This window comes from Pinus tabuliformis, chromosome 9 (assembly GCF_031772625.1).
Source record: "Pinus tabuliformis cultivar Carrire ecotype Pingquan chromosome 9, CPIR1, whole genome shotgun sequence".
Taxonomy (NCBI): Eukaryota; Viridiplantae; Streptophyta; class Pinopsida; order Pinales; family Pinaceae; genus Pinus; species Pinus tabuliformis.
In genome coordinates this window covers 847292823-847306908 of record NC_142307.1, presented here as the reverse complement: position 1 = coordinate 847306908, position 14086 = coordinate 847292823, and positions in this window count along the sequence as shown.

The window sequence follows — 14086 nt, the reverse complement described above, 5'->3', positions numbered from 1 at the left end:
CGATGATAATGGTAGTGATGATGATGATCATCGATCATCTCTAAAAAATAAAGTTATCATTTATCTTGCATATATCATGTGTCCTAACAACCCTTTTTGAGCACTTGTAATATTTTTTGGGTTGATGATATTTCTTACGACACCTATAATTATGAACAATTGACGACAATGTCCATAATCATGATGATGATGATGACATGAATGGTGACTATGACGATAATGCAATGATGAGATTGATGGTGGTGATGATGATGATGACGACACTCCCTCTAAACTAGGGAGATACTCATAATGATACAAAAAAGTACTCTCAAGTTAAAATATTCATATAAGAAGGGATCTAGATTGATAAGAATCAACGATGATTTACATCATCGCAGCCAACATTGTCAAAATAGAAAGGCCTTGACTAACAAGTTATATCTCTCCATTAGATCATAGCATAATGTTGGGAGGCATAAATTTGGACACCACTGCCTCTTTAGGCACTTATCGCACTAGGATGTTCATCAAGCATGTCCTCGCATGATCATTTCCTTATCCATTGTCATAATATTTGACACCAAGAAATGTCGATCCTCATGACTATTCTTATCTTGGATTAATGCACTTGACTTATGGCAGTTAGTCCTAGTCAAAGCACAAATTCTCAAAGAATATTGGTCCCATATGTTTATCTAATCCACCATTCTCCCTACTGGTGTCTTTAGTAAGCTTATGACTATTAGTCTCGGCCGTAGTACATGACAAATGGATAACATGGTGTCAATGCTCACTCCCTCTCAACTAGGGAGGAGACATCCACAAGCATAAGCATTTCTCAAGAATACCCATCATTTTCATAGGGAATAACATTATTAATTTGTTTTCATCGCATGACGCCTTTATGATTAAGAATTCATAGATTTGTGGAAAAATATTTCCCCTTTTGTCATTTGTGATGAAAGAAAATCAAAAAGTGAAAGCCAAAATCATTAAAGATACATTATAATGATTTATCTAAGTGTAAACTCTAAGGTTAAAGTGAAAAGTTATGTAAATATTATATCTATGAGTTGTTCAAAACTTATGAAAACCTTATTCCCTAAGTCCTATATATAAGAAAAATCAAAAGAAAGAAAAATAAGGCCCAATTAATGGTAACTCATGTATTCACACCCTCTTTGGAAAACATATGAATATATACACTCCTAGTCACACTTGATCAAATGTTTGTGATGGTTAAATCATGAAGTCCTCTTTTCCCCTTTCAATTTCACTTCATCATTTAAGAACCTAATTGAGGATCTAGGGAATTTTTCTTGCCTAAGGGTTTCATGTCTACTCTTGGTTTACTTATGCCACACTACGGTCAATCATGTGATGGAGTGAAATACTTAAGTTTGTGGAGTTATTAGAACAGTGTATTAAGTTAGTCACCACACACACATGTATTATATGTCATTGATCCACATGTGTGGGTTGGAGACTCATTGCTTGAGAACTTTAATGGACACTGTGTTAGGGCCTTAATGGTATATCTTACAAAATCTCTTGGTAAAAATTGTGATTCATCCTTTCTATTCCTCGAGACACTTGATAATATTGAAGTCACCCCCAATAATCCACGAAGATGGGGAGTATAAATTACTTGTGTTGGAAATAAAATTAACAAATAGAGGTTTTCCATTTGCGATATTGGAGTCACAGACATTGGATACATGGTAGTAGTCCTCAATGTCAATTAGCTAAAATTATATTGTCATAATGCGAAAATAGGTAAACATATTGGTAACCTTGATGTCCTAATCATTCCAAATAATAGCCATTCCACCCAAGTATATCTAATCATCAATCACTACTACTTGGAAATTCCTCCCCCATTTTCTAATTATATGAGGTAGAACCTCACTTAATATTTTTATTTCTTATATCAACATTATTGATGGGTGCTTTGCAGACCATTTTTCTTTTAGGAGTATTTGTTTTCCTTTACTATTGAGGTCCCTCATGTTCCATGAGACTATTTTCATGGAGAATTTACACAGAAAGGAAGTATAATGTGACTAAAAAAAACATGTTCCAAGATTTAAGTTATTGGACAATGCCACTTCATGACTCCTATATTTCCTTAACCTGGGACTAAATGGTGAACTTGATAGCCTTAAGGGAAATTAACCAATGAAAATCTCAAAAAGAGGTGACTTTTGACTTTATCACATACAAGTTAATATACTAAAAAAAATATCCATAAAAATTTCATCAATCAATGAATCTTTAAAAAAAATATCCAAAACAATTTCATCAAGCAATGAAGCATTACATTATAAATTACAATCTATAAACCTTTTGGGAACTTTTTGCTAAACCGTGTTCAAAACCAACATATTTAATATTAATATTTAACAATAATATGGAAAATAACACATTTTCATAAATTAAATAACATGTTATCAATCCTAAGAAATTTCACTAACATAAAACTAAAAAGCATGCAACTAATGGGAGTGACCACTCAAGGCCACCATAAGATAATTAATCTATTAAGACAAGGATTAATGGGGAAAGAAATATACAAAAGACAAAGGCAAACCTATTTTAACTTTATTGCTTTATTAGGTGCAAGTTGAACATCTCAAGATATAATGAAGAGAAGAATTAATTTTATTGCATTAAGAAAACCCAAGCACATTCTATAACTTAGCAAGGAAGAGATGTATAATACCCATGTTAACGACACAACGCATGGGATTAAGTTACTTTTTTATATATAATTTAAGATTATATCATAAAATCACAATTTTTGCACGAATGGATGTTTAAAATCCATTTTTATAAAAAGAAAATATAATTTTTGTTAAAAAAAGAAACTAAATATATTTTTTTAGAAAATAAAAAAGTACTAAACTGAATATATATTTAAAAAAAACTAAAATTAAGCATATATATATATATATATATATATATATATATATAATTTATTTATTTTTTAGATTTTTTTTTTAAACAGTTCCTCCATTCTAAGAAGCAAAAATAATAATAGAAATAAAGACGAACCAAAAATATTCCTTTCCTTGGTAAGTGTTTCCCACCATTCATTCCACTCACTCAAGTTATTTCATAAAGCATAGATAAGTGTTATTTCACACTCTTTTTGCAAAGCCTATTGAGCTTCTCTTATGATATATCTATTCCTTGATGGATTCCTTGATATATTGATCAAGTTTTGATTCCTTGGAGATTAATTAGAGCAAAGAAAACATGAGTACTCTTAATTCCAAGTTCAATGCCTCTAATGGTGGACAGAAGGCAAGGGAGGGGCTGCTATCATGGTCATAACTCCAAGTTCAGTCTCTGATGGTGGACGAGGCAAGGGAGGGGGTTTCAGTCATGGTCATGGTCGTGGAGTTTTCTCTTTTACATTATATTTAGGTAGTTCAAAGCAATTTTAATGGAATCATTGTCGTCACTAGGTATAATGGATTAAGTGTGATAATGGATAAAATGAAGTAATTATTTGTGAGAATTTGTTCTTGAACAAACATTAGGATCCATCTTATTATAGATAAAAGTACATGCATTAAAAACAACTCAATATTTCATGTGACATTCATATTGTATGCAACTTATTTTTCATAAAAAACCATTTACTTTTTCATGTGACATTCTTTTTTAGTTAAAATTTCTTCCATTTATAATCTTAATTACAATTTTAATTTCAAATAAAGCTCTAGAAATATTAATTTACCAATTCTGCATGGAAATCATAAGAAACATTCACAATATAATATGAAGAACAAATGGGTACCTACTTCATATGGATTAAAAAATGCTTCTACTACTTAATGTGAATTACAAGTGTAATCTTAGTTGGATCTCCAATATATCTTAAGCCAAATTTTCATTTTATCTATTAAATGTTATTATGTCCTAACTCATTTTATTATTAGCATTGTAATTAAAATATGCATTTTGCTATAGAATTAGTACTAACATGTAATATTGATTTTTTTTTTTTTTTTTTTTTTTTTTTTTTTTTTTTTTTTTTTTTTTTTTTTTTTTCCGTAAAGTTATAGGTAATGACCACGAAGATGATGATATAGACTATGTTTAGATTACATCATATATCAGAGATGATGATGATGAGGATGGCGATGGCATTGGTGATGATTATGTGGATGATATTATCAGGATGGTTAGGATGATGATCATGGAAATGATCATGAGGATGAGCTTGACTATGATTTTCGTGGTGCTAGCTAGTCATGCGTTATTTTTTATATTTAGTTGGATGTCTTAATATGGTAATCATACATTTGAATTTTAGTTTATTTGAATGATGATGATGATACTATTGGTACTATATGGTAATCATACATTTGAATTTTAGTTTATTTGAATGATGATGATGATACTATTGGTACTATCTTTTTACCTTATGAATATGTTGAAAATTGTTTACAATTTTTTTATGAAGAATTATTGTGTATGATGAGATTCCTATTTTTTTATGGATGTTGTGAATTTACATTAGCATAATGATATCTATGAAACATTTTCATTTGGTAATCTTACATTGAATTTTAGTTGATTTGATTAAATATGATGATGATATTATCATTTTTATCTTGTTATTTTATGTATATATTGAAAATTATCAACATTATTTTGATGGAGAATTATTATGTATGATGATATTACTATCTTTTGATGGGTGTTGTGAATTTACCTTAGAATAATGGTGTTCATGAAATATTTTGATATGATAATCACACATTTGAATCTTAGTTGATTTGATTAAAGATCATGATGATATTATTAGTATTATTTGGTTAATTTATATATATGTTGAAACTTGTCAATGCGTTTTTATGGGGAATGATTATGTATGATGATATTACTATTTTTGGATGTAATGTTGTGAATTTACCTTGGAATAATGATATCTGCGATAAATGTTGATTTAGTAGTAATATATATATATATATATAGATATAGATATAGATATAGATATAGATATAGATATAGATATAGATATAGATATAGATATAGATATAGATATATATATATATATATATATAGATATATTGAAAAGTGTCAATGATTTTTAATGGAGAATTGTTATATATGAGGATACTACTATATTTTTTATGAACGTTGTCAATTACTCTTAAATTTGTTTACAAATACTAAGTTATGAATTTGAATTGTGATATATTCTTAAATGTGTTATACATAAAAATACCTCCTGATCATCTTGGAGAAGAGTACTATCATGTTGGTTGAAATACCCCTTTCTCCTAAACTATATAAGCCTATAATACAAGTTATGTACCATGAGAACCACGGTATCCTAGTCTATAACAAGTTGTCCCTTTCATCTAACTTTTGTTACCAAAATTCTCACATTAGAGGAATTTTCAACTCAAAAAATAACCACCTAAGAAAAAATTAAGAAACTAATAAAATAATGCCATGTAGACAATTTTTTAATATATCATTTTTATTATTCTTTTACCAAAATTACCCAAATAAATGTCACATTTATCAAAATAATTGTATATGTATTTTATATTTAAATTAATATATTAGCACAAGATTTAATAAATTTTAAATTTAAAAAGTAAATTTAAATTAAAAAGGAAAATTTAAATTAAAAAAGCAAATTCAAAATTTAAAGGAAATTTAAATTTAAATTTAAATTACCCAGAGAAAACATCACTTTTATAAAAAAATAACCGTCTACATGTATTTTATATTGAAATTAATTTATTAACACAAGATTTAAGAAAATTTAAATTTAAAAGGAAATTTTAAAATATAAGTTTAAGTTAAGTTTAAATTTAAGTTACCCAAATAAATGCACTTTTATCAAAATAACCATATATTTACATTTTATATTTAAATTAATTTATCAAAACAGGATTTAATAAAATAAATTAAGAAAGTAAATTTAAAATTTATATTAAATTTAGGATTTAAGATTTTATATTTAAATTTATTTATTTAACATGCCATGATTTACTGTTCATTAAAAATATTCTCGATATTCTAACTTTTATAGATTAAGATATTAATTTTATTTTTAATATTTAATATAGTTTTGGGTCACTTGGGCACCATTCACAGTTAAATTAGGTAAGTTATATTATTAAAAAAAAAAATCCACTGCCTAGTCACACATGTATGTCTTTTAAATTTTAAAGGATTTTGATTGGCTTACACATTATGACATGGAAATTCAATGTTAACATTTTAAAATGAAAATTCCTCTAATGCAAGGAAAAAAGCTCGAGTTAACTAGAATTTGACACTCTTGTTCACTTTCGGAAACTCATATGGTGGAATGTGATCTCTTTATCCTCATCTTTAGATTTTTCCTAAAAAATAAAAGCATACAAAAATCGGAAAGAGCCATAAAGCGTGGGGAATATTTTTCCTAAGCACAAAAGCATCTAAAAAGTGGAAAATGCCATCTTTATATGAGGAAACATTATTCACCCAAATGCTTTTGCCAAAATTGAACTAATGAGGAATTTGGGAAATCTTCATAGCCTTCACTTTCCTATATATTGGAGGCTTGGCCATTGAGGAAATGATGGGAATTCGTGTATTGTCATGCTGCTGAATTCTATCTTGGGAGGGAGAGTTTTGGAGCTAGGAGTTGGGGGAGGTGTTGTTGCAACTGCATCTGATGGTTGTAACTTTCTTCCAACTCCTTTATTAATGTAGATTATTTTTTCTTCCTTCCATATGCTACTATTCATTCTTTACTTATCCTATTTTACTAATGAATGTATGGGATTTTGGTTTATATTTATTTATTCAGTAATATTTATATGTTTATGATAGTTTCAATTATCAAGATATTATGTTGTGAAGTTTCCTTTGTTCTCTCTCTTGTGTGTAGGACCAAGATTTGGAGCTATCTAGGAGTGCTTTCTAGCTACACTAAAAACTCCAACAAGACCTGCATGTGAGGACTCACATGAATTCATTCTTCTTTTCTTAATCTATACTCTACATCTTGATCTACTAAGAATCTTGAGCCTTAGAACAACCATTCTCTTAATTAGTCTATCTTAGGTTTCTAGGATAAACTGAGAGGGTTTTATGTTCATCTAACTGTGCATTAAATCCTACAACAAAATGATATTTAGAAAATGTAATATGTTTCACTATGTAATAAAATTAGTAAAATGGAAGTAAAAGTAAAACTCTAAACAAGAAGCCAAAAGGGGATGTAACCATTGATGCAAAATTGGGAGTAAAATTGGATGTTAAATTAGCCATCAAAACAAGATGCAAACAATGAGACAAAAAGGGTTTTAAAGTAGAATTAAAAAGGGGTGCAAAAAAAAAGGGTTTTAAAGTAGAATTAAAAAGGGGTGCAAAACTAGACACAAAGAAGGGAACAAAATAGGGCATACAAAAAGATACCAAATTGGGCGCAAACAAGGATGCAAAAATGGACACCAAAATGAGGATGAAAAGAATGGTGTAAAATTAGGATGCAAAATTGGGTGCAAAAAGGATGTAAGAAAAGACACAAAATAAGAAGCAAAATGGGACTAAAAAAGGGTGAAACTAAGGATGCCAAAAATTATGCATAACTAGATGAAAATTCAAACTAAAATCTAGGTGCAAAATGAGATGCAAATGTGGACACAAAATGTGGCAGAAAAAAGGATGCAAATTTGGATGCCAAAAAGGATGCAAAATTGGACATAAAAAATGGTGAAAATTTGGACACAAAAGTAGAAAAAATGGTGTGAAAATGGGCATAAAAATGGCTCAAATTTGGATGCAACATTGGATGCAAAATGAGGTGCAACAAATGATTCAAAACTTGGTGCAAAAACAAATGCAAAAGTAGACGAAAAAATGGCTCAAAATTGAACGTAACATTAGACACAAAATGGGATTCAAAGGTGGGCGCAATGCATGGTTCAGCATAGGTGAAAATTTAGATGCTCAAAAGGATGCAAAATTGGATGCAAGAAATGTTATTAAAAATGATGCTAAATTGGATGCAACAAATGATGCAAAATTAGGTGCAAAATAGGATGCAAAAAAGGGAGACAAATGAAACGAAAAAAGTGGATGAAAAAAATGGTTCAAAAATGGATGAAAAATTTGTCACTAAATCAGATTCAACATATGGTGCAAAATTAGATGCAAAAATGGTGTAAAAAAAGGCAGAAAAATTGGTGAAAAAATAGATGTAAAAATAAGTACAAAATTAGAAGCAAAAAATGGCATAAGACTAGTTACAAAAACTGGCACAAACTCGATGCAAAAAAAGGCATTAAACCAAATGCAAAAGATGGTGTAAAACTCAATGCAAATATCGACACAAAAATAGAAGAAAAGAATGGTACAAAGCAGGAAGCAAAAAATGATGCAAAAATAGATGCAAAAAATGGCACAAAACTAGAAGCAAAACTTGTTGTAAAACCAAATGCAAATCTTGGTGCAAAATATGATGCAAATTTTGGCGTTAAAAAAATATGCAAAATTTGGTGCAAAAAAGGACGCTTTAAAAATTGTACAATAGAGCCAGATTTAGCGCCAGGCTGTTCATCCCAATGGAGAGAAAAATACACTAAAATCTGGTGCTAAATCTGGCGTAAATTGCCTGTTTTGTTGTAGTGATAGGTGAACATGTAGATTTTACTTGCATACCTTTGGGCAGTTGTCGAGCCCTTATTACATGTTCCTTCAGCTGGTGAGCCAACATGTCAGACCAGTTGCATGCTTTTCCTTCTCTAGCCAGTTGGTCCAATGCGATCACCCAACTCTGTGGGAAGGTTTTCATTCTTTCTTGGCCATACAGACGACATGAAAAGATGACCAAGTATTGATACACCTTTCGTAGTATCTTCATCTTGTAGGCTTGGTTGGGTGTCATCTTGAATTTAGATGGCTCCTTCACCCAGTTCTTCAATATATCTCTAGAGCTAGTAGCATTGTTGCTGGGTATGCTGAAGGGAGTCTCCTTGGTGATCACGGGCTTCGACATATGATACATCTATTCATAATCCCGTGCCCTGAAAGTAGCAATCTCCATCCCTCTGACACTACTCAATGTCATCATCTCAAGATCAGTTTGCAAGACAATCCAATGTATCATGTCCGCGCATGGGAGCATGGGATACCTGCATGCAATTCGGTAGAAGCCAAACTTGTCAATGTTCACATAGACATGCCAGTCTTTGAGGTATTCCCCAAATGTGCCTGTAAATGCATCATTGACCTCTTTCCATTTGAGCTTGATGTCCTTGTCTACAATCAGCTTGGTGTCTTCATAGATCAGCAGACTTGTAGACACTCGCTCAACTGCTGCTCCAGATAAGCAGTTTCATGAATTGAAGGAGCATCTCTCCTTCCGACTGATCTAAGGATTTCAGTGTCTCCTTGGTCGCTTGGGACTTGCTCCTCTTCTGGATGCGATGAAGCTAGTGGGTCGACCTCTTGGTGATTAGGCATGAGGTTGATATATTTCTCTAACTCCTGTTTCTATATATCCATATCCATTTGTTCAAGTGATTTCTCTATCTCATGAGTGAAGTTCTGCTCCTGCGATGAGTCACCCTATCTGCCTGATGCCAGTTGATCTGATGAGTCTACTACTTGTACAGATGCAGTTTCATCTGTCTGTGCATGTTGCGCCCCCTATTGTACCTATTGCTATTGTGCTTCCTTCTCCTGTATGCATAGCTCTTGTTCCTTCCGGAGTTGCTCCTTCAACTCATGCAACTCCTTCTTTGTTTCCTCCATTCTCCATTTTTCTCTCTGCCTTTGCACGTTCCTCTTATCGCATTGTTGCATCTTTGCCTCTATTTCCAAAGTTGTTTTCTGCACAAGTGGGTCTTCTCAGAACTTACATCTTTGCTCTTCCTCCACGTTGTCAACAATCTTCCTCTTGCCCTTGTCGCGCACTAGTATATTTACCTCTGCTACTGCTACTTTTGGTGTTCTTCGGGATACTGCTTCTGGTGTTCTCTAGGATGCTACTTCGCTACCCATTCCACAACGAGGCTGACTAGTTCATTGATTCTAGAGAAGCTATAACAATATCTCCATGGGTCTTCCTTTGCCCAATGACATGCCCCGTGGATCCAATTAAACTGTACTCTCATGCATTGGTCTTTCACAAGACAATGCGGGTCATACAGGTTGTAGCTTTGGGCATCGACTAGATATTTCTTCATCTCCTTTGCTTCGACATCCACATGCTTGAAATTCCATATCTCGTATAACCCGATCCGCAATGGAAGAGTGAGCCAAGGTGCCTTTTCTTTCAGTGCAACCTAGCTGATAATCCTACCAAGATGTGATAAGATGCTTCCTGGATGACGAGTTTGTCCAAGGAAAAATTCGGTAGAACATGCAGATGCTTCTCCGTGGTGTACATCCATGTGAAGGTGCCAGACGATGAGGCATACCAATCAGCTATGTCAGTCAGTGCCTCCATTGTTGCCTTCAACATGCAGGGTGGATCCTATTCGAATATAATCTTGTAAACCGGGGTGACAAAATGATCGGACAGCTATGTGATAACTCCTCTGAAGCTACATTCAAACAACATCTTACAATAAGTGTTCACAAAGGTCTCTGCCGATGTCCATGCCCACTTCAATCTCAAAAACTCCTGATGGGCATAGATTGCATCCAAGATGTAGGTGGACATGTAGATTTTTACTTGCATACCTTTGGGCGGCTATCAAGCCCTTGTTACCTGTTCCTTCAACTGGTGAGCCAACATGTCAGACTAGTTGCATGCTTTGCCTTCTCTGGCCAGTTGGTCCAACGCGATCACCCAACTCTGTGGGAAGGTTTTCGTTCTTTCTTGGCCATACATATGACATGAAAAGATGACCAAGTATTGATACGCCTTCCGCAGTATCTTCATCTTGTAGGCCTGGTTGGGTGTCATACTGAATTTAGTCGGCTCCTTCACCTAGTTCTTTAAGATACCTATGGAGCTGGCATTATTGTTGGGTATGCTGAAGGGAGTCTCCATGGTGATCACGGGCTTCGACATATGATACATCTGTTCATAATCCCGTGCCCTAAAAGTAGCAATCTCCATCCCTGTGACACTACTCGATGTCATCATCTCAGGGTCAGTTTGTGAGATGATCCAATGTATCATGTCCGCGCATGGGAGCATGGGATACCTGCATGCAATTCGGTAGAAGCCGAACTTGCGAATGTTTACAAAGAATTTCCGGTCTTTGAGGTATTCCCCAAATGTGCCTGCAAATGCATCATTGACCTCTTTCCATTTTAGATTGATTTCCTTGTCTACAATCAACTTGGTGTCTTCATAGATCGGCAGACTTGTAGACACTCGCTCAATTGTTGCTCTTGGAGGCCATTGATCCTAAAATTCTTAGAGGCGGACCAACACCTGCTAGATCAAGAGACATAGTGACATGCATGGCAAGAAATTTGTCAGCTAAAACCAAAGAAAACTTGAGGAATGACATGCAACATACCTGGGGATTGACTGGAAAGGATTGCGCAATTCTTTCTGGGAGTCCAAGAGACTGGTTTCCAAAACTATGAAAAAGGCAGTCTAGGATGTCTGGGGGCTGGCTAGCAGTTGGAATTGCGTAATGCATAAGCCACACTGGCTTGGTGGCTGTTGTAATTGTGCAATGCACAATTTCTGATGGCAATGGTTACAGGCCCAGTGACTGCATTGTGCAATTTTCTAGGCCAGTAGTCACTACCCCTCAGAATTGTGCAATGCAAGATTGGAGGATAGTCACTGGGAAGAAATGCACATTTTCTAATAGGAAGGAAAAGCCTTCCCTCTCAGGATTGCACAATGATGTCTTGGTGAGGCATAGTCTGGGCCAAGGTTGCCCAAACCCGCCAACAGGCAACTAAAAGCAAATGTGAAAGTGAATGCATGGCGATACTAAGTGTAAGCAGGAGTGAATGATCATGCAAGCAAACAGTGAATGGAAGATTCAGAAAATGGAACAACATGCATGTGTGTGAAGTGAGTCGCCAAATCGACGACCATTCATGTAAAATAATTTCACACATGCGACAAAAATGAGATGCTAACGAAAAATGAAATGGTGCTAGTACAAGCTAGTATGTATGTAAATGACAGCAAATGTTCATAGAAATCAAGAAAACAACACTCACACAAGCCAAAACACAAAAAGCAACAAAAATTCTGCAAAAAACACGTTAAGAGGACTTACCCAAAAATAGCTGAGTTGGATGTGTCGAAAACTCCTGGATGTGTTGTGGGATGTCAGAGCTTCAAGATCGATGTGAATAAGTGAGCTTTGAAGCATTGAATAAATAAGTTTGAGGCTCATGACGTGCATGAAAAAAATCTAGGAAAAAGCGACACTTGGAGGAAAGATTCTAAAACGATATTTGCATGTAACCTCCAGCTGCTAAACATAGCTCCCTAAAATATAGGGATGCTTTTTGCATGTTTCTTTTTTCTATTCCAAGAAAAAGAAGCCCATGCATGCAAGTCAAGTTTTCTCGGTCCTGGGTGGAACTAGTTAACCCAATGGCACAACGTGCTCAGCTGACGGGAAAATTTGTGCATTTTTGGGAGGGAGTTGGGCTGGCTGCCTAGAAGGATTGCGCAATTTCTGGGCTGAGTAGTTGACTACTGCCCAAAATTGTGCAATTTCTAGGCTGAGCAGCTGACTACTGCCCAGACTTGCGCAATTTTTGGGCTGAGCAGCCCTGCTGGGCTGGATTGCGCAGTTTTTCCAGTGAAGCTTGACAGGCATATTTGTGCAATTCTGGAGCCTAGTAGGCTACCAGACAGGTTTGCGCAATTTCTGGAGGGAAGCCTAGTTCCCCTCCAGAATTGCACAATTTCTTGAGGGAGTTTCTCAGCCTGCAACTGGACCAAATCCAGAGAAATAGCCTGTGAGGGGGATGCAACAATCTATCATGCACAGGCTGGAAATCTGCTAGAAAACCACTAAAGCTTGTGTACTTGACAAGGCAAGACATGTTGTTGAGGATGGTTGGTAGGGAGGCTCCAAAACGAAGCTAAGGCAAAATTTTGGAGGGTGGTTGTAGCCACTACAACACCGACCTATTTGTGTTTCCCCTTTATACCTAATTACTAGGTGGAACTTATATAAGAACCCCATCATCTTGTAATGGTCTTTTGTAGTTTACTTTGGGACTATATATACAGTAGTGGCTAGTGAACTATGTAGATAATGGTCTCCTTACCCATCAAATAGTGTTTTCAATTTTTAATAGATTTTACCAAGGCATAGACTTCCTTGTCATAGGTAGGGTAGTTGAGAACTACCCAATTATATACATAGAAATTATATCATGCATTCTTTCCCACTTGCATTAGGACCACTCGCACGACATATCTACTTGCATATGTCTCAAATTTGAAGGGATAACTTTATGCAAGTATGGTAATGTGAGAATTGGTGCTTGAATGATTTTTACTTTTATATCGTCAAAACACTTTTGTTGATTATTCCCGCACTAGAAACTCTTACCACTCATTTTTATGGCATGCAGTGGTTAAACCACTAGTAAAAATGAAGCTATGAAATTCTACAAGTGTTTTCTTGCCCCAAAAGAACTAATAACATTAGGAATTATCCACTTCAATATAGACTCCATATTCATGGGATCTGTTGTAGCCAAATCTAGCACAACTAAAATATTAAAAATTGTTAAAAGGAAAAACCAACACATGGTTTAATCTACTAAATTTAATGCAATGGTGATAATGAGAGACATTTGAAAGAGAACTCTAAAATTGAAGGGTGTTTCTTGAACTTTGGAAAGAAGAAGACTAATCTCGGAAATTGTGAGAGCCTTCCATATGGCTTTAAATTGTATGAAGGATTCTTCAAAGCATGTTCAATTTCCTAATAAGAAAGTAGTGATTTTTGTGGATTTGGTAAATTTGTTTCTATCAAACAACGCATCATCAGGTAATCCATAGGTGCCAGGTTGTTATCATGATATATAAGAAAAAATAATGATTGATGCAAGGATGGTTCAAAGCTCTGACTACCACCTTCCAGGTCATTGACTTGGATCACCCAGAAGCATCAAATATTGTAAATCTTGT